The 21,914-nt window shown below is 42.9% G+C and overlaps 1 long non-coding RNA gene across 1 annotated transcript in view; it reads left to right on the top strand.

Annotated features, from left to right (window-relative positions):
* Positions 1 to 638: 638 nt before the first annotated feature.
* The window catches only part of LOC135981675 (uncharacterized), a 28,760-nt gene continuing 7,484 nt past the window's right edge, over positions 639 to 21,914 (top strand). The window contains exons 1-2 of the long non-coding RNA XR_010598814.1: positions 639 to 827; positions 1,314 to 1,357. This is a non-coding gene — a long non-coding RNA (uncharacterized LOC135981675). The remainder of the gene's footprint in view (positions 828 to 1,313; positions 1,358 to 21,914) is intronic.

Raw genomic sequence — 21,914 nt, 5'->3', positions numbered from 1 at the left:
TAGGAAGCCACTTGCAGGCCCAGGTTGTCCTGTCCCATCCTGGGTCAGTAGCTACCCACACAAAAGTGCCTAGAAAGGCATCAGGGTCATCTGCTTGGCCCATTTTACATAGTCCCAAACCCAGTGCTCCCATGCCATCCCCCACCGGGGGACTAACCACCTTCTGGAGGAGCTGATGTTGAACAGTGGTCTGCTCCCAAATAAAACCTTGTAGGCGCCTCTGCTGCTCATCTTGCCAGCTGAGCAGGGCCTGCTTCTCCAGCTGCTGGGACTGTTGAAAGGTGTGTACTGCCTTCTGCAGCTTTTCCTGCTGCTTGATCAGCCACTGTAAGGTCTCTTCAATCTCAGGCTGCCAAACTCTTGCTCTGGCACAATCCCCCATGTGTAGCAGCATCCCTGCAGGGCCCTCTTGTCCCGTGCTGGGCTGAGAAACTCACACAGAGACCTTTTGGTGCAGTGCCCACCTGGTGCTTTTATTTACAGGCTATGCTCCCACCACCTTTCTACCACAGACGTAATCCCCCTCTTGCAGTCCACCAGCAGAAGAGAGGGGACAAGCTTGATTTCTTGCTCTCTGCTTCCCCTCACTGCCTTTCCTCTACTACAGCTTTCCTCTTTCCAACTCCCCCTGTGGCTCTTATCCAGCCCCAGCCTGATGATCCAGCAGCGGTTCAAGCTTCCCTAATCAGGGCGAGGTGGTCTACCCAGCTCCAATTCACCTCCCTTAATTTTAGCTGGAGTGACAGACGGTTGGCTAAGCAGTTTTCTGCTTAGTACCGTATCACAGAGGCAGAGTAAGAAGCAGCCCAGAGAGAGAGTGCAACAAGGTTGGAGATTGAGCAGACTTTAGCTGTTTGTTGTAGGGTCCCTGGGCTGGAACCTGGAGTAGTGGGTGGGCCTGGATTCCCCTACCAGCCATTGCAGGGTGGTATTGCCTGCACAGCAGGTCCAGTGAGACTCTATACTTTGGGGGGGGAACCCCATAGTAACCTGATTGGAGGTCTGAGTCATGAAGAGAAAGCTGCAGCTCCTGGTGTAAAAGAGGGGCCACAGAATGAGAGAGAACACCCTGGGGGGAGAGACCACAAGGGGAGGTGTCAGACCTATCATAAAGCTATTCTGAAGCACAACAAGGAGGATATGCCACCCATAGTGAGTGAATACCCCATGACAGAAGCCTTAAACTCTATGAAGTGATGATATCCCACCCCTGAGCCAATTGATAAGTCATGACATTTCCAATGAATATTTGATCCTTTCCCACAGGTTTTTCCCTAGAACACTTTGTTCTTCCATTTAATATTATTTTATAGCAGTGTTTGGACTGCCCTGTCTTCTCAGAAGCCCTAGAGAGAAGGTAATGAGTCTAATTTTATTGCAATTCTTGCTCATTAGGTGAAAACAAATGTTTGTATTGCACACTGGAGATAAAGGTCTTTTCTACGATGCCTGGCAACTGTATTCTAATTAAATATCTCAAGAAGCCTTATAGAATCTACTGTTTAAACCTTTTGAGAATGAAAGTCTTTACCTGACCTTCGCTGTTAAGACAGGAAATTTCAATGAAGGACTCAAGGAATTTAGATGGAGGGAGGAATTGTTTGGACAAAAAAGGGTTAAAGCTTTGCCCATCAACTAAAATTTCTATCAGATTGAAATGAGGACTCACAAATGCCTCTTAAACCCCCTCCCCCCCCCCCCATGGTTCTGACTCTATTCTATCTGTGCAAACACCGAGCAGTGGCCTCATTACTTTTTTGCTAATCTGAAGTTGGACCCATGGATTCCTTCCCATATTCAAACTTTCTGTAGTCCCTAGCTGTCTACCACTTGACAAAGCCTTAGTGAGCTTCCCATTCTCCTCCCCTCCCCATTTCCTCATTGCCTCTGAAGAGCCCATTAGAGGGCCCCACTATTCTGTTAGCTTCTGTCTTTGACCCCAACTACTTATGATCTCAAATTTATCATATATGGTGGCACATAATTTTTTTCAAGGAAATTTAGCTTTCCTAGCACTAACACTAACCAGAAGTCAGCAAACCTGGAAAGACACAAAAGGCTGTGAAGAAGATGGGCTTCAGAGCACAGACTACCATAGTGAGGAGAAAAAAAAAAAAGGCAGATACACTCACTGTAGAGAAACAGCTGTTACCAGGATCTAGAGTCTGCAGGCATGCATTAGTAGCAAGAGTGTGAAGCCAAATGACCTCTTCCCCTCCCTCCCCCGGCCACACACATTTTGAATGATATTATGAAATATTTTACTTTAGTACAATGGTAGGTTCCTGTGCTTTTGAAGCAGAAGGATCCATAATCTAGCTCCATTGCCTCTGTATAGCATCCTAAGCAGTTACAACATATAGTATAGTGACAACTTTCTAGTCCTGTGCGGCCACAGATTGGTATATATTTACACCTGTCTATATTAGAAGGTTGGATAGCTCTGTCATGAATTAGCTACTCCTTTTGCCTTATGAAGACTCATTTTTGCTACCTTAAGCTGCTAATAATGAAAGTCATTGGTTTCCATGATTGAGTCTTCTTCCTTTTATTTATTCTTGGCGGGGGGGGGGGGGAAATAAAGGTGGCTGAAATGTAGTGCCCTCTGTTTGACTACCTGAAGATAAAATGCTTTAAAAAAAAAAAAAAAAAACGCAGCACCTGCAGAGTTTTTCTCACCATCCCTTTTCAGTCCCAAAGCTGTCAATCCTCTTCAAAAATAATAGGGCTTGACAGTTTGGGGTTAAGAATAATATTGTTGTTTTATGTCCCAGCAGACACACACTGAGCAATTTGCCACAGTCCAAACAGCAGGATTGTACCATCTCATATGAAATGCAAGAGCCTTATCTAAAAAAAAATGTGATCCCTTTTGTGTTTAGTAAATTTCATTTGAAATACTATGTATTTATTCAGATCATTGTTTCAGTGTTAATCCTCTGACAGCAACTCAGATCTCTTGGCTAAACATTGAGATACAAATGCCACCTTATGCTAATTAAAATGAAAGATTTCAGCGATTGTTTATGAATTCAACCAAGACACTTGTAAATAAGACAGAATCCAGTGGGAGGGGAAGGAAGGAAACAAAGCTTGCATTAGACTTGCAAATTACATCTGTAGAATGTCAACTTTGGTCCATGAAAATTAATGGTTTGTAACAGAGCTAGTTATTTCCTCTTTGTTTATAATTGGGCTGTAATAAACTAACAATACAATTACAAGTGTAATAAATACACCAAGATATAACATTCTTTGTGGTTAATTTATTTACCCCCCACCCCCCAAACAGAGTTTGGTAGGAATATCTAACGATAGTGAATCTGGCAACCCTACTAAGCTCAAGTTGTTGTGAATTGTCTGCTGCTGCTTTATTTATGTTGAACAAAGGGATTAATCCTGGACTTTTGTTATTGGAGGTGGTTCCAAGGGGAGTGCCTAGTTATTTCCTCTTGCTTTTCTCAAATGCCTCATTTCTATAATATTTGTCTGGTGAAGACAGGTAGTCACTAATCCTGCTGGAGCACATTGGTACTGTTCCTTCAGTCATCTGTAAAGGGATACTGGAGATGAAAACCAGGTATTCTCTTTAATGTATTGAAGTTTTCTAGTAGTGCAAATGGGTGAGATACCACTTTCACCTCTCTCTTCAATGCAAAACTCATCACCCCATTCCCAGAGTTTGTCTGTACCCAAGAGAGATGTGTATTTACAAAGCCTCAACTCCCACCTGAGCTGGTTACTTCTATGATTTCTCTCCTCTTGTAGCTCTCCCTTGCCTCAGAGAATTTCAGCCTTTTATACTCCTCTGTTGAAGCTAATGAAAACTATATGGTCTGGTTGTGTGGGGTGAATCAGCAAAATAGTTCTGCACCTCCCTCAGGCACAAATGGGCTCTAAAGTATTAAGGTGATATATTTTGAGTTTTGTCGCAATCTGTGGGAGCAGACCTCTCTCATACACAGAGTCCATCACAGGATTGGGGCTTTGGTTGCCTTTCACAATTAAAATTCAGAACATTTCTGGTGAGAAATTTGATTCCTTCTTTCCCCCATTGAAAATTTTGGATTTCCAATTTTTTTTTTTCAAACTGATTTACTCACCACAATGTTACCTTCCTCTCCCTTGCATGTCAACTCTCCTCAAGGTCCTGAACTCAGAATCCCAGTCACAAGTGATCTCTACAGCATGAAATGGGCAATGCATTTCAGCTCTTTAATACCATGAAGCCATTATTTAAAATGTGGTGCATGAGTCTGATCCCAAGTCATGAAGAAGAATTTGTGAAGTAGGGCTGGAAATGGCATGACATATTTGGGTGATATTATACACATGAGTTATTATGAGACTGGATATAGAGTGTAAAGAGAAAAGCAAGGAGCAGAAATGGCAGACATTGGCTTTGGAGATGGAGAGGTTGAGTTGTCATCTGCAATAGAAAGGAGAAGAGGGATTAATAGAAAAGATTAGAATTTATATATACATTGGCCAAATTTTTCATAACTGGGTACCTAAGTTTAGGCCCTAAATCCGTATTTAGCCTTGTAATTAAGTGACCTAATTTTTTGTGTGTGGTAACTCTCATTGGCAACCATGAACTTCAATGCAGATTGGTGGGCTCTCAGTTCTTTTTACAAATATGTTTGGTGCCTACAGTTCTGATCCTTCAAGAAACTAGGTGAATGGACCCCTGTTCCCACAGTTTCATTTGGGGTTTTATATCGGAGAAGAGGTCAGCCCGCTCAGAGTCACTGCGTATGAGTGAGGCCTAAATATGGATTTAGGATCTAATTTTTGAAAAACTTGGCCATGGTTTTATTAACATTCCAGAGTTAAATGGAAACTATTAAATAAATGAAAAAACAAAACCTTTCCATCTCAGGTTTTCTTCCTACAGAAATAAATATACGTGTGTATATATGTGTATACATACACACACTGGACTGATAGTATTGGCATTAATTCTTGCATCAATTTAAAGCCAACAGACTCTTTCTGCACTTGCTCATGAAAATGCATAAGAAATTGTAGTCAATACCAAACCATATAGGCAACTAATGTAAAGAAAGAAAAAAGATGGTCTGGATGTTAGAGTGCTGGCTTAGGTCATGGGAAACCTACATTCAATTTCCTACTTTGCTATAGATTTGTGTGTGACCCTGGCAAGTTACTTAGTCTCAGTTTCCCCACCTGTAAAATGACAAAACATTACTAACCTTCCTTACAGGGTTCTGTGAGCAGAAATACATTAAAGATTGAGAGATTCTCAGCTCTATAGTGACATGGGTAGTATGAGTATCCAAGATAGATAACTAGGGAGTAGCAAAGGTTTATTTCCTCCCAAAATTATCTTTCTTAAAATGCTCTAGATTTGTAGCTTTATGAACATTTTTACATTCCAGTCTTGGCAGTTTTTATTTAAGAAGTCTAGTCAAGCAGAAGTTCTCTCCCCACCCTCTATCCTGAGACTTGAGACCTAAAATTAGCATATCCAGTCCTAGTAAAGCAGAATCTGATTTGTGATTGGTATTCAAGATTAGGACTTTTCTGACAGAATTGTATTTTAATATAGCTTAGAAGACAGAAGAATCTGTGATCCCCTAACTGAAGGTGATTATATGAAATGATTTAAGAAAAATTCTTACTATTGTGAAGGATGAGAAATTGGTGGTGCTGGAAAATGAGCCTGATCCTATATTATTTAATCAGGTTGAAATCCTATTGACTTTATTAGGAAATCTGCCTCATTTGGGCCCCAACCCTGCAAAGACTAATGCATGTGTATAACTTTACCCACACACCACTTTACTTATGTAAGCAGTTCCTTTGACATTGAGGGAAATATTGCAGGAATGAGTAGATAACTGGGCCCAAGTTAAGGTGTTAGCAGGCAATTCAGACAGTTTTCTACTAATAAAGGAAAAAGTTGGAATCAATGGAACTATTATAAACTTAGGCTTGATCCTGTACCCTATCAAACATTTAAGAAAAACAGCAATAGAAAAAAGTCCATATGTGCAACTTACAGTTAGCATTGACATTGAAACCTTGTTTTTTCTTTTCCTGTTACCTGTTTTTTTTTTGTTTTAAAAGTCATTTTAAACTGGACAACATTCACACTGCATCAGTGCAGAGATTTTTGTATTTAATTTCCCTAGTTTCTTTTTTTTTTTTTTTTTTTTTAAGAGAAAATCCAGTAGATAAGTAAACTTGCAGAATTTACAAGTCTTTTTTTTAATCCGTGTATTAGATCAGCATAGCTTAAAAGCTCTGTCATTTCACCAATGGGAACTGTAAGCCACTATGTATTTGAGTAGCTGTACACTTAATTAGCTTATGAATGCTTAGGACAGCTATCTTAATGCCTGTCTGTACACTTAAATATTCTGGTGTGCATGCTCAGCATACAATATTCAAACTTGTAACTGCTAAGTAAACTCCCTTTTCCCTCCTAACCCATTTAAAGTCACTAACCCACAAATCCATACTACATTTCAAAATTCTAACTTCAGTCTTTTTCCACAACAGCTCTGTTTTTAAAAAGTATGGATCTGGAACTGGTTTTAAGTGCACAGGCAGAGAGTCAGCATGAACTATCATGTATTCAGCTAGCTAATCATGGGTTTACCAACTCAGATGACCATTGGCTGGCTGGTGGTTTTTGCTCAAATGTTCAAGGTTTTTCTGATTGCCAGATTTAGGGTTAGGAAGAAATTTCATCCCAAGTTACAGTGGCAGAGACCTTGTGGGTTTTTGCCTTCCACTGCAGTCTGTGCCATGGATCACCGACTGGTATTATCTGGGCATCTCACCTCATCAATTTCCTGCCATTTCAGGGCCTTGGTGACACCTTGGTCTCTCCTGTTCTCTGCCTGTAGAACAGTTTAATCTCCTGGGGACTGAAGTGCTTTAATCTAACTAAAGTCTTTTGGCTCAGTATAGAGCAGTGGTTCCCAAACTTGTTCCGCCGCTTGTGCGGGGAAAGCCCCTAGCGGGCCGGGCCAGTTTGTTTACCTGCTGCGTCCGCAGGTTTGGTCAATCGCGGCTCCCAGTGGCCGTGGTTTGCTGCTCCAGGCCAATGGGAGCTGCTGGAAGCGGCAGCCAGTACGTCCCTTGGCCCACGCTGCTTCCAGCAGCTCCCATTGGCCTGGAGCAGCGAACCGTGGCCAGTGGGAGCCGCGATCGGCCGAATCTGCGGACGTGACAGGTCAACAAACCGGCCTGGCCCACTAGGGGCTTTCCCTGCACAAGCGGCAGAACAAGTTTGGGAACCACTGGTATAGCGGTATCTGGGTGAAATGCAATGGCCAGTGCTATACAGGAGGTCAGACTAGATGAGCTAATGGTCCCTTCTGGCCTTAAACCTCTATGAAACCATGAAGAAATATTTGGTGACTGGAGCAAAGTTTCCAGTTGAGAGAAGCTATAGATCTAGCTGTAACTTTCCCATTTCTGCACATCTAAGTGTAAGGTACAGCACTTTGGGCCTGATGCAATGGGGATGTTTCCATTGACTGCAAAAGGTATTAGATCAGGCCCTTTGTGCTTTAGGTAATATTACATCCATTTAAACTAAACTAATCTCATCAGGATATTGAGGGTTAGTTAATGTTTATGAAGCAATTTGAGGCACCCTTAAATGAAAGCCAATACAATGGTAGTTGATTTTTCAGCAATACAGAGACATTTTTAAATGGTTTTGAAACCATAGATTTTGAGAGAGGCAAATATTAGCAGTAGCTAAAAAGCCGAGGGGGGCGGGGGGGAATGGAAGGAAGGAGAGTTCTATTTCAGATCCCCAATTTTTAATTTGATTTTGAATCAGTGTAAAAAAGCTTTTTATTTTTCATTTTTGCAGACTCCAGAGTAATTCATAAACTGTATTTCAAACTTCAAAAAGGAGCAGCACAGGAATTAAGATAGGACTATTCAGCATCTAAAAATAACGGGAACCATTCAATTGTACTATAATTGTAGTAATTAAATAATCTGTTGTTCCACCCTCAGTTTAAATAAGGTTACTTCTTTGTGTGTGTGTGTGTGTGTGTGTGTGTGTGCGCGCGCACGCTTGGGAGTTCTTTGTGATTCCCTCAGTCCCATCATAAAGAAGCTGGATATTTTTAAGTGAAGCTTGGTGATAATAAATACCTGTCATGTCATTCCTATTGAGTGCATGGGGAAATAAAAATTCATAGCAATTGATCGTCCTGTGTAGCCATGGATCCAGATGACCTTTCAAATATTCATAAAGATCTTAAAGGAGTCCCTGTAGACTCCATATGTATCTAGTCTTCAGGAAAATTGTCAAACAAAAGGGACATTTGCAACTAGATATTATTGACTGTCTGCCTCGTAGATTTCTGAATTCCCATGCTGTATTCATTCTATTGTGGGACAGTGAGTGGAAAAGTTGAACAAGCTAAAGAAAGGTTTATGAATGTCATACCAACTCTTGAAAGTTGTTCATTAACATTAAGGGATTAAAAGCTGGTGCATGTCATAAACTGAAGAAGAGAAGAGGTACTGAAATGGGAAAACCGGGATCCAGAATATAGGATAAAAAGGTACAAAATTGTCAAATGTAGGTTCAGAGTCAGGCCCCAAATTCCATAGTTAAGCACATAAATACGTGTCCTGATTTCCCCCCCCCCCCAACAGTGCTTGGCACCCAGAATGTCCCATTGACATCAGTGTGAAGTCTTGATATAAATCAAGTACAAATATAGAGCAGTATTGTTACTTTATTAATTAGTATTAAGGTTAATGTTGTACTATGAAACATTTAGATTTCAGGAGGATTTCACATATAACTTACCTCTCTCCTACCATTAAATGGTTCTTTTTTCCTTTAGTGCAGTAAATGACCAGCTGGTGAAAGCCAAAGAATCCAATCCGAGCCTTAATGTTCTTTGGCAGCTGTGGTGGGAGGATGTAGCACTGGTGCAGAGGATGCCTATAAAGTCTGTTAGACAAACCAGTTCCCTGGGACAGACCACTGTGCATGCAAGCAACAGAAAATCAATGCCACATTTTTAGCCATCTCTGTACCATACTGGGGACATTTCAACTTATAGGGGATAGCTCCTAAACTATGACCAAAGAATGGTCAGCACAGCTGAGGACTGGGAATGAAAGATTATGCCCTTTACACACCTCCTGATACTGAGTCTGCTTTACAGAAGCTGCCCATGACTCCAAGAGGCCATTCATTACAGCTGTAAAGGATTGTCTAGGTCAGAAGTTCCCAAAATTGTTCCACTGCTTGTGCAGGGAAAGCCCCTGGCAGGCCAGGCCAGTTCGTTTACCTGCCGCGTCTGCAGGTTCGGCCGATCGCGGCTCCCAGTAGCCACGGTTTGCTGCTCCAGGCCAATGGGAGCTGCTGGAAGGGGTGGCCAGTACGTCCCTTGAGCTCCAATTGAAAGTGCTTGAGAAGACTGGTGGGAGATAGTTCCGATTACAGTCCTGCATGGGATCAGCCACCTCCTCTAGACAGGGATGCCTGTGCAGTGCTCTGCTAACAATTTTTCTCTCAAAGGACTTCTTAAGCAGAAGGCTTTTCTTGTCCATTCATCCCTCCTTCTTGGGGGCTCCAAGTTTATTCACTTAAGTAAAGCTCCACAATAAAACTCAAAGGCCCAAAACACAGTCCATCCATTTTATACTCTTGTCAGGTCATTCCAAGGTTTTTCCTGCTCTCAGACTAAGGAAACCCCCACATCCCAGGCCTTTCTGCAGGAATTTGCTCATGTCCGGCAGTCTCCAATTCACTCTACTCCCAGGCCCTACCAGACTGGAGCCTAGGTTTCTGGTAGTGCAGCCTGACCCGAGCTTCTCCCTTTCATTGCAGGTACCTGCTGACCTTCACAGAGGACTTACCTGAACCAATTCAAGTGTGCCTTTTTAGTAATCAGTGCTGACTAGTTCCATAGCCTCCAGCTACAATGTTACAAGGACACTTCCAGAGAAATTGAATCCAGCAAAGCTTTGGAATGAGATATCACAGTACAAGCATTACATTATCAGTACAATTCTCACTGGCTAATTTACTCCAAGAACATGATATTGTTATCCAACAACTTCTGAAAGGGGTAACAGTTAACCTACTCAGGGGGTTCACAAACCATAAACAATGATGAACCTTACTGCCAAATGGAGCAAAAACTATTTGTTGGCCTCAATCTAAGGAGCTGGGCAGGGAGAGGTTATTTGGTTTTGCAGTTTTTTTAAAAAATTTAGTCTAGAAGAGTCTAAATGAGAGAGTAAGGAGAATTTTCTAGTTAAAAATAGACACTGTATACAGCTCTAACTTCCACAATATTGTGTCACAGGATATAATGGCACAATCAGTATGTAAAGTGGGTGTATTGTGCACCTGTTTCCCTCTAGAAGGCATCTGTTTGCTCATCTAGTGTCTTTCCCAGTTGAAATGAAGATACAAACCAGCATGAAGTGAATGTTCACTGCAGGCAGGTTTTATTCAGCTCTTGGTAGATTAGATGTATACAGAACAGTAGGAGGTTAGCCATCAATAGCATAGTTAAGATAAACTCACAGAAAAATTGAGAACATCACCAACATAAAAGTTGTGTTGGGAGGCTGATTCCCAAGGAAACAGGGAATTGAGGCTGCAATTCTTTCCCCACATCATATGAGGGGGAGTCACCATATGGGCTGCAATATATATATATATATATATATATATAGCTGACTGGCCGGTTAATTAAAAATAGAGTTGCGGGCTCAATTCTCTATTTCCTTGCTTTTGTGCATTTGTCAGACACTCGGTGTTGTCTTAGCAAAGGAAGGAAAAAATAATCTCCCTCAGGGAAGTTAAGCAAGTTAACAAAAATGCATCATAATTTTAGGGGGCATTCTGAAAGCTTCTGTTATTAACCTGATGAGCCAAATTTTTGAATGACGTGGCATCCACCTCTCACGAGCATCTCCCTGGCAATGGCTATTCAGGAAGTCTCCAGTGACTCAGCTCTCTGGCCTAGTCACACATGCTGTCTCTCTCCTCCCCCACCCCCTGTTAGGTTAGACAGTCACTAGTTCTTTCTCACGGCCCTGGTATGGGACACTGCCTTCTTTCATAGCCCAACAAGGGCCCATCTCAGTACCATCAGTAGGTGTCCTTTTGGCAGCCCTTGCCCAGGCTGGCTAGGTTCTAGGCTAAGCCCCAGGGCACAGCTTGCCAGCACTGACCTGTCCATGGTCCTGCTGCTCTTCCAGCCAGCCAGGAACCCAGTTTTCAGCAGCCTTTCCTGGGCTCAGTCTTGCCTACAGTGGGCGGTTCATGGTCCTCCTGCTCATCCAGCCAGGCACCCAATTCTCACTCTTTGAGCTCCAGGCAGTAACTGACTGCTCTGTAGCCGCTGCTGCTTCCTTTTATATGGCCCTTTTGGCTCCTGATTGGCTGCTACAGCAGCCCCTCTGATTGGCTGCTGCCCTGCAGCCACTGTAAACTTCCTGGAGGACTTCTCTTCTGCTTTTTTCTGGGGTGCGTTGAGACATGGCTGCGAGGCCTCCAGCAAGGGACCTCTGGACTAAGTCCGCCCCATCATAGTACCCATTCTTTGATCAGTGCACAGTCATCAAGGTTAATAAGGCACCATTATACCCAGTTTGGCAGAGATGTATTACAGCCTCAATAGCAAACAATGGATTCCACATACACTGAGAGAGTTCATGATAGGGTGACCAGATAGCAAGTGTGAAAAATCGGGACTGGGGTGGGGGGTAATAGGAGCCTATATAAGAAAAAGACCCAAAAATCGGGACTGTCCCTGTAAAATCGGGACATCTGGTCACCCTAGTTCATGATGCAGCAATTTTTTAAACATGAACCAGATTTCATACGTTGTACATAGACCAATTTTTGGCAGATATTCAAACCATTGCTGCACAGTACAGCTGGTCAGAACATTGTTGCCAATAGGAAATTCGGGTGAAATATGCTGTTTCATCAAAGTAAAAACATTTTGTGGGGACATAGCTGTTTTGACAAAAGCTTTGTCAAAAAAGGATTAGTGGGTCCTGACACAGTGAGTAAGAGAGATGCTATAGCTCAGTGATTAGGGTACTAGGCTGGGATGCAGAAGACCAGATTCAAGTCTCTTCTCTGGCATGAATGAGCAGGGTCTTAAACCCTTGTCTCCCATATTGCAGGGAGTATAGAATATGAGACACAGACGTGAACCTAAGTGAAAAGACTGGTGTTAGCACACCATATAGTTACAGTTACACTATATATTCCAACATACATGACCACACCATTCACATGAAAGACCATTGAACTGCCTGTGGCCAAAACCCTGTCACAAAGGCAACAGAGTAAAACAGATGAGGAGTTGGCCATATATCCTTTGCGTCTGAAACTGTGCATGAACACCCAGAGTTACTCTGTTTGAACGAGATGAGAGAAATTGTTTAAAATTCCTTCACCTCATTCTTCAAAGCTACAAGTCTTTGTGCTCACATTTTCAATGAAAAGGCTAGAAAAAAAATTACCCTCACACACAGAGCAAGTCTGGAAAATTTGAGCCAGAGAGGTGAAGTTTCACAAGGTCATAGGCAAATAAAAACTGGTGATTATCATAAAAAGTATTGTGCAGCCTTAATATATTTGTTGGTACATCATGGAAGATAACTAATGTTTTAGTTTTATCCCAGCTTAGGATATTACAATAGCCTCAATTTTGCAGTGATGTTCCAGGCAAGGCTTGAGTCAAGTGGCCCAGAAAGGAAACAGTTTAAAATGTCCCAGAAATTGCTTTATCCAGCTAGCCTTGCTCCTTCTAACTCGACAAACTGCTCCTTTTTATTGCAGTTCCATTAATTTAATTAAGGAGCAGAAACAATGTCATGTGAGTACTATGACTAATAATAACTAAGGGATTTAGTGAACACATGCGGTGAATAGGGTGCACACAATCTCTAGGCTGAAGTATGTTCACAGGAATTTTTCTAGTAGTAATTTTCAATAAAGAACAAATTTGTAAAAAAAAAATTCTATTCACAACCCATTCATAAATTAAAAAGAGGGAAAAATTTGTCAAATGAATTGTTCACTGTGAATACTCTGCCTATCTCTACTGGGGATTTGCAGCCCGATCTAATGGCTATTGAAGTCAATAGGAAAATTTGATTATTGCCTGTCAAATCACTACTGCAGCCTGTAGATTTTCTGCATTAATGTATTGTAAGTACAACCCCAACTGATACTGTGTCTTGGGAAGTATTAGGCAAGTAAAAATTAATGTTAAACCAATTAATGCAATATTAGGACTATTTAATCCCTTTACTGATGTTTCTCAACAGCACCTGGTATGTTGTTGTCATTTTAGACACACTCCATTTAAATCAATGGAATGAATGTAGGTGGTATGTTTCCATAGTGCATCAGCAGTCTACTAAGACACCTAAAGAGTCAGTATGACTCATCCTTTCATGACTGTATCATCATGCTGAAAATAACCCATTGCTCTACTAATCAGGCTGATCTAAAGGACTTTCTGGAAGCAGAATTACCCTGGTTGGGAACAGGACAAATAACACAAAGACCTGATTATTTTAAACACATTACTTCTATCAAATGAATTTTACTCTGTGTGTGTGTGTGTGTGTGTGTGAACAAGAACATGAGGGCTTGTCTGCACTGTCACTTTACAGCGCTGCAACTTTCTTGCTCCGGGGGGTGAAAAAACACCCCCCTGAGTGCAGCAACTTTCAGCGCTGTGAAGCACCAGTGTAGACAGTGCACCAACATTGGGAGCCATGCTCCCATTGCTGGAAGCTACTGCCCTCATGGAGGTGGTTTTTTTAGAGCATTGGGAGAGCTCTCTTCCAGCACTCTGCCGCGACCACACAAGCCACGGCAGTGCTTTAACGTTGCCAGTGTAGACTAGCCCTGAATTTCTGACCTCTGCATCAGAGTGTGGTGGTAGCCATACAATAGTCATAGCACTCCTACTTAACCCATTAGCACTACCAGACAGTGTGTGTGTTTCAGCAGTAATTGTAAATGAAGCATCTGTTCAAATAAATGGAATATTAGGACCAGATGCCATGTACTTTGCCTGTGCAATCTTAATTTGATTCCTTGTGTGACTGCATTATGATAAGTCTTTAATTCCATGTCCGCATACTAGTTTTTCCACAGGATCCCTGCCTCTTTCCATATGCAAGTTAGAGCTTCTCTGGAGATGAATTATTCGTTCAAGTTAGAAAGTGCATAGTGAATTATGTAGGGGACTGTAGAAAGAGAATAGATGGTCTTACGGTTAAGGCAGCTGAGTGTTGTACTGTGAAACTGGATTCTATCCCTGCCTCTGCTACGAAGTTCCTATATGAAGTTGGGCAAGTCATTTAAATCAAACTTTTCCCAGTGGTTTTTAACTATGTATTCCTCATGTTATGAGTAAGGAACTTCAGACCATGAGGCAAGCACTCAGTGGGAACTGAGCTTTGAACAGAAGGCGATATAAAATGCTAAGTACTCTGAAAAAAGTAGATCCTAAGGGTCTGCATTTGGGCAGCTAAAGTTAGTAGATACTCTTGACCTTAACCTCCGCTGTCTCAGTTCTGTAAATTAGGGATAATACCAACACTTGACCTTATTGGGGTGTTGTGAAAATAAAATCATTAAAGTTTGTGAAACCCTCAGATATTATAGTGACAAGCACCATAGAAAAGCCCATGGGGAAATTAAGAAATCGATATTCAGACCAAGATTTGAATCATATGTAGTAAATAAGGCATGAATTTTGAATGATGAGGATTAACAAAATATTGAATAGTTGCTCATTAATTGAGTACTGTTTATTGTGCACACTGAATGTCATAGGTGCTGAGTTTCTAATCTGCCGGGGGTGCTCCTCCCCCGGCTCCATCCAGGCCCCACCCTCCACACCACCCCTTCCCCCAAGGCCTCACCCCCCCCCTGCCTTTTCCCTGCATCTTCCCATCCTCATGCCCCCTCTCTCAAGCATGCTGTGCCCTTGCTCCTCCCCCCTCCCCCACAGTGCCTCCTGATGCTGTGAAACAGCTGGTCGGCAGCAGGCGGTAGGCCCTGGGAGAGCAAGGAAGATGCTGATTGGAGGGGTCTGCCAGCAGGCAAGAGGCGTTTGGGAGAGGGGGAGGTTCTGGTACAGGGGCTGCTGGTGGGTGCTCAGCACCCACCATTTTTTTCCCCAATGGGTGCTCCAGGGCTGGCGCCTATGCTGAATGTGTCCTGTGGAAAAAATTGTATGTGATCGTGTAACTAAAAGACTATCATCATGCATAAGCACAAGGGGGCAAATTAAGATTGTACAGACGACCCTCATTCTAGGATTTACTTGTGTGGTTGACTTTGTAACTTTCCTATTTGTTTACCATAGGTCTTTGTGTAATTATTTATATTACAGTAGCATTTAGAGACAGATAATATGGGGCCAAAGCCAGGTGCTATATAAAATACATAGTGAGAGGCACTCTATGCCTCAACTAGATTAGTCTAAATAGACAAGGCAGATGGGATGGGAGGAAAATTACAGACAGAGAGATGAATGACTTGCCCAAGTTTCAAACCGGGTCAGTGCCATAGTAAGGAATAGACTACAGGTCTCCTGCCTTCCAGCACAGTCCTCTTTTTCACCAGACTATGTTGCCAGGGACTTCGGCCCTGAGTTTTTACACGTTGGTAAACTTTGTGAAATGTGCACACACAAAAGAATGAAATGTGTCACTGACCCATTGGTTTTATTTTTTAAATCTTTTGTGGTTGATTTTTTTTGACACAGTTAAGAAAGTGTAAAGATTAATTTCTGTTGGATTTCTACTGGGCTATTCTTGGACAATCTGTATAGGTTTTAAACCTTGATGACCAACGGCTGTTGAAGAGGGAATCAGCATTCTATAGGAACAGGATCAGTAATTAACCTGGTTTAAAGAGTTGGAACAATAACTGTTGTAGTGTTTCAGTGATAATGTCAGATTGCTCATTGTGAATTGGAGAGCCACACCTCCTCTTTCACATTTCAAGTCATTTGGGGCTCTCTGCCCAAATGTCCTAGGATACCAATAAACCATTTTATTGGATATTTTATTACCATTCCACCAACTTTTATGTAAAGAACAACACGTGTTTACAACTCTCATTAAATATAGAATGAAAGATAAAACACTCTATTTATCATTATGAGAGACTGGGATCAGCTAAAAGCAACAGAGGGTCCTGTGGCACCTTTGAGACTAACAGAAGTACTGGGAGCATAAGCTTTCGTGGGTAAGAACCTCACTTCTTCAGATGCAAGTAATGGAAATCTCCAGAGGCAGGTATATATCAGTGTGGAGATAACGAGGTTAGTTCAATCAGGGAGGGTGAGGTGCTCTGCTAGCAGTTGAGGTGTGAACACCAAGGGAGGAGAAACTGTTTCTGTAGTTGGATAGCCATTCACAGTCTTTGTTTAATCCTGATCTGATGGTGTCAAATTTGCAAATGAACTGGAGCTCAGCAGTTTCTCTTTGGAGTCTGGTCCTGAAGTTTTTTTGCTGTAAGATGGCAACCTTTACATCTGCTATTGTGTGGCCAGGGAGGTTGAAGTGTTCTCCTACAGGTTTTTGTATATTGCCATTCCTGATATCTGACTTGTGTCCATTTATCCTCTTGCGTAGTGACTGTCCAGTTTGGCCAATGTACATAGCAGAGGGGCATTGCTGGCATATGATGGCATATATAACATTGGTGGACGTGCAGGTGAATGAGCCGGTGATGTTGTAGCTGATCTGGTTAGGTCCAGTGATGGTGTTGCTGGTGTAGATATGTGGGCAGAGTTGGCATCGAGGTTTGTTGCATGGGTTGGTTCCTGAGTTAGAGTTGTTATGGTGCGGTGCGTGGTTGCTGGTGAGAATATGCTTAAGGTTGGCAGGTTGTCTGTGGGCGAGGACTGGCCTGCCTCCCAAGGTCTGTGAAAGTGAGGGATCATTGTCCAGGATGGGTTGTAGATCACTGATGATGCGTTGGAGAGGTTTAAGCTGAGGACTGTAGGTGATGGCCAGTGGAGTTCTGTTGGTTTCTCTTCTGGGCCTGTCTTGTAGCAGGAGGCTTCTGGGTACACGTCTGGCTCTGTTGATTTGTTTCTTTATTTCCTTGTGTGGGTATCGTAGTTTTGAGAATGCTAGGTGAAGATCTTGTAGGTGTTGGTCTCTGTCTGAGGGGTTGGAGCAGATGCGATTGTACCTCAGTGCTTGGCTGTAGACGATGGATCGTGTGGTGTGACCGGGGTGGAAGCTGGAGGCATGAAGGTAGGCATAGCGGTCGGTGGGTTTTCGGTATAGGGTGGTGTTAATGTGGCCATCGCTTATTTGTACGGTGGTGTCCAGGAAGTGGACCTCCCGTGTAGATTGGTCCAGGCTGAGGTTGATGGTGGGGTGGAAGCTGTTGAAAGCATGGTGGAATTCTTCCAGGGCCTCCTTCCCATGGGTCCAGATGATGAAGATGTCATCAATATAGCGTAGGTAGAGAAGGGGCATGAGTGGACGGGAGCTGAGGAAGCGTTGTTCCAGGTCAGCCATAAAAATGTTGGCATATTGTGGGGCCATGCGGGTGCCCATAGCGGTGCCACTGGTCTGGAGGTATATATTGTCACCAAATTTGAAATAGTTGTGCGTGAGGATAAAGTCACAGAGCTCAGCAATGAGTTGTGCTGTGTCATCATCAGGAATACTGTTCCTGACAGCTTGTATTCCATCTGTATGTGGGATGTTTGTGTAGAGAGCCTCTACATCCATGGTGGCTAGGATGGTGTTTTCTGGGAGGTCACCAATGCATTGTAGTTTCCTCAGGAAATCTGTGGTGTCACGGAGGTAGCTAGGAGTGCTGGTGGCGTAGGGTCTGAGTAGGGAGTCCACATATCCAGACAGTCCTTCAGTGAGAGTGCCAATGCCCGAGATGATGGGGCGTCCAGGATTTCCAGGTTTGTGGATCTTAGGTAGTAGATAGAATAACCCCGGTCGGGGCTCTAAGGGTATGTTGATTTGTTCTTGTGTTAGTGTAGGGAGTGTCCTGAGTAGATGGTGTAGTTTCTTAGTGTATTCCTCAGTGGGATCTGAGGAAAGCGGCCTGTAGAATTGGGTATTGGAGAGTTGTCTGGCAGCCTCCTTCTGGTAGTCAGACCTGTTCATGATGACAACAGCACCTCCTTTATCAGCTTCTTTGATGATAATGTCAGGGTGGTTTCTGAGGCTGTGGATGGCATTGCGTTCTGCACGACTTAGGTTATGAGGCAAGCGATGTTGTTTTTCCACAATTTCTGCCTGTGCACGTCGGCGGAAGCATTCTATGTATAGGTCCAGACTGTCATTTCGACCCTCAGGAGGAGTCCATGTGGAGTTCTTCTTCCTGTGTTGTTGGTGGGAGGGTATCTGTGTATCAGTGCGCTGTTCAGTGTTATCATGAAAGTATTCTTTGAGTCGGAGGCGGCGAAAGTAGGCTTCCAGATCACCACAGAACTGTATCATGTTCGTGGGGGTGCTGGGGCAAAAGGAGAGTCCCCGAGATAGGACAGACTCTTCTGCTGGGTTGAGTGTGTAGCTGGATAAATTGACGATATTGCTGGGTGAGTTAGGGGTACCCCTGTTGTGGCCCCATGTGGCAGGTAGGATTTTAGACAGCTTACGGTCCTTTTTCCTTTGTAGAGAGGTGAAGTGTGTAATGTAGATCTCCTGTCTTATTTTAGTAAAGTCCGTTTGTGTGGAGGGTTGGTTATTAATGAGAGTCTCCAGGTTGGAGAGCTCTTTCTTGATGTTTTTCTGTTTGCTGTATAGGATGCTGATCAGGTGGTTCCTCAGTTTCTTTGATAACGTATGGCATAATCTCTCACTGTGGTCTGTGCAGTATGTAGATAGCAATGGATTTTTCACCTTCAGTCCATTTGGTATGATGTCCATCTGTTTGCATTTGGAAAGGAAGATGATATCTGTCTGTATTTGTGCAAGTTTCTTCATGAGGTTGATAGATTTCCATTCCATACGGCTAAATGCAGTGCCTTGCATGGTGTCAAGTATCAGAGGGGTAGCCGTGTTAGTCTGAATCTGTAAAAAGCAACAGAGGGTCCTGTGGCACCTTTGAGACTAACAGAAGTACTGGGAGCATAAGCTTTCGTGGGTAAGAACCTCACTTCTTCAGATGCAAGTAATGGAAATCTCCAGAGGCAGGTATATATCAGTGTGGAGATAACGAGGTTAGTTCAATCAGGGAGGGTGAGGTGCTCTGCTAGCAGTTGAGGTGTGAACACCAAGGGAGGAGAAACTGTTTCTGTAGTTGGATAGCCATTCACAGTCTTTGTTTAATCCTGATCTGATGGTGTCAAATTTGCAAATGAACTGGAGCTCAGCAGTTTCTCTTTGGAGTCTGGTCCTGAAGTTTTTTTGCTGTAAGATGGCAACCTTTACATCTGCTATTGTGTGGCCAGGGAGGTTGAAGTGTTCTCCTACAGGTTTTTGTATATTGCCATTCCTGATATCTGACTTGTGTCCATTTATCCTCTTGCGTAGTGACTGTCCAGTTTGGCCAATGTACATAGCAGAGGGGCATTGCTGGCATATGATGGCATATATAACATTGGTGGACGTGCAGGTGAATGAGCCGGTGATGTTGTAGCTGATCTGGTTAGGTCCAGTGATGGTGTTGCTGGTGTAGATATGTGGGCAGAGTTGGCAAAACTACGATACCCACACAAGGAAATAAAGAAACAAATCAACAGAGCCAGACGTGTACCCAGAAGCCTCCTGCTACAAGACAGGCCCAGAAGAGAAACCAACAGAACTCCACTGGCCATCACCTACAGTCCTCAGCTTAAACCTCTCCAACGCATCATCAGTGATCTACAACCCATCCTGGACAATGATCCCTCACTTTCACAGACCTTGGGAGGCAGGCCAGTCCTCGCCCACAGACAACCTGCCAACCTTAAGCATATTCTCACCAGCAACCACGCACCGCACCATAACAACTCTAACTCAGGAACCAACCCATGCAACAAACCTCGATGCCAACTCTGCCCACATATCTACACCAGCAACACCATCACTGGACCTAACCAGATCAGCTCCAACATCACCGGCTCATTCACCTGCACGTCCACCAATGTTATATATGCCATCATATGCCAGCAATGCCCCTCTGCTATGTACATTGGCCAAACTGGACAGTCACTACGCAAGAGGATAAATGGACACAAGTCAGATATCAGGAATGGCAATATACAAAAACCTGTAGGAGAACACTTCAACCTCCCTGGCCACACAATAGCAGATGTAAAGGTTGCCATCTTACAGCAAAAAAACTTCAGGACCAGACTCCAAAGAGAAACTGCTGAGCTCCAGTTCATTTGCAAATTTGACACCATCAGATCAGGATTAAACAAAGACTGTGAATGGCTATCCAACTACAGAAACAGTTTCTCCTCCCTTGGTGTTCACACCTCAACTGCTAGCAGAGCACCTCACCCTCCCTGATTGAACTAACCTCGTTATCTCCACACTGATATATACCTGCCTCTGGAGATTTCCATTACTTGCATCTGAAGAAGTGAGGTTCTTACCCACGAAAGCTTATGCTCCCAGTACTTCTGTTAGTCTCAAAGGTGCCACAGGACCCTCTGTTGCTTTTTACAGATTCAGACTAACACGGCTACCCCTCTGATACTTGGGATCAGCTAGACAAACTGGGACAAAAGATGAAGCCCTAGAAGGTTATGATGTGTGAGCTCTGGGTCCTGTGCCAGGCTTTTTACTTTAAAGAGCATGTTGATGTAAGCAACCTGTTTCCCCAAGCTGTTCAAATAGAAAATGATACCTCTGGGTCCAGTAAGATGGAGATATGCTTCTTACTCAACCACTTTCACTAGGAACTAAGAAAGTACATATTTATTCAGCTCCTTTCTTACTATTTGTGGCATGCACTGAACATGAATATAACTTACCTTTATTTTGAGAGAGACAAGGTGGATGAGCTAATATCTTCTACTGGATCAATTTCTGTTGATGAAACCAACTACTCTATTGCTTGAACGCTTGTCTGTCTCTTCTAACAACAGAAGTTTATTCAATAAAAGATATTATCTTCCCCCCTTTTTCTCTCTCAGATCCTGGGACCATCAAGGCTATAACAAAACTTCACACAGACCTTTATTTTCATATGTAACCCAAGATTGCTTGACTACATTTTATGCATGTGAATGCAATTTTCATTTAAACAGCTGTTGTCCAGCACATGCAATAAATTGCTTTGGAAAAACTTGAACAGCTTTGTATCAGAGGGGTAGCCGTGTTAGTCTGAATCTGTAAAAAGCAACAGAGGGTCCTGTGGCACCTTTAAGACTAACAGAAGTATTGGGAGCATAAGCTTTTGTGGGTAAGAACCTGAAGTGTGGTTCTTGCCCACGAAAGCTTATGCTCCCAATACTTCTGTTAGTCTTAAAGGTGCCACAGGACCCTCTGTTCCTTGAACAGCTTTGGCAACTGTATCCTGAATACAGTTCACAAGTGCATGGAGAGCACATCTTACACTATAGTTCAGCAGCTTATTTGAAAAGAGAGAGTTGTCTAGTCTATTTGTTGAGTTCTTTATGGTTGTGATCCAAAGGTCATTGAAATGAGTCCCAATGACTGCAAGGGACTTTGGTTCATGTCCCAGAAGCAAAACAGATTGCAACTGTTCATGGAGTTTATTCCAAAATCTTACCTGTTTTATGTACTAAGAGAAAGAGACAACTAAATTGACATAGGTTATCTTGTGTGGAAGAAAAAAACAACATTGTTTTGTTTTAAACTTCTTTTCTTTGCTAACGTTGCTGTGTAATATCAATAAACTAGAAAGAAGCACTCTACAGCAATCCCGCAGAGGGCTAATATCTTCCTATACAAGGATC

The sequence above is a fragment of the Chrysemys picta genome, chromosome 2, assembly GCF_011386835.1.
Source record: "Chrysemys picta bellii isolate R12L10 chromosome 2, ASM1138683v2, whole genome shotgun sequence".
In the NCBI taxonomy this organism is placed as follows: Eukaryota; Metazoa; Chordata; order Testudines; family Emydidae; genus Chrysemys; species Chrysemys picta.
This window is presented reverse-complemented; position numbering and strand designations above follow the sequence as displayed.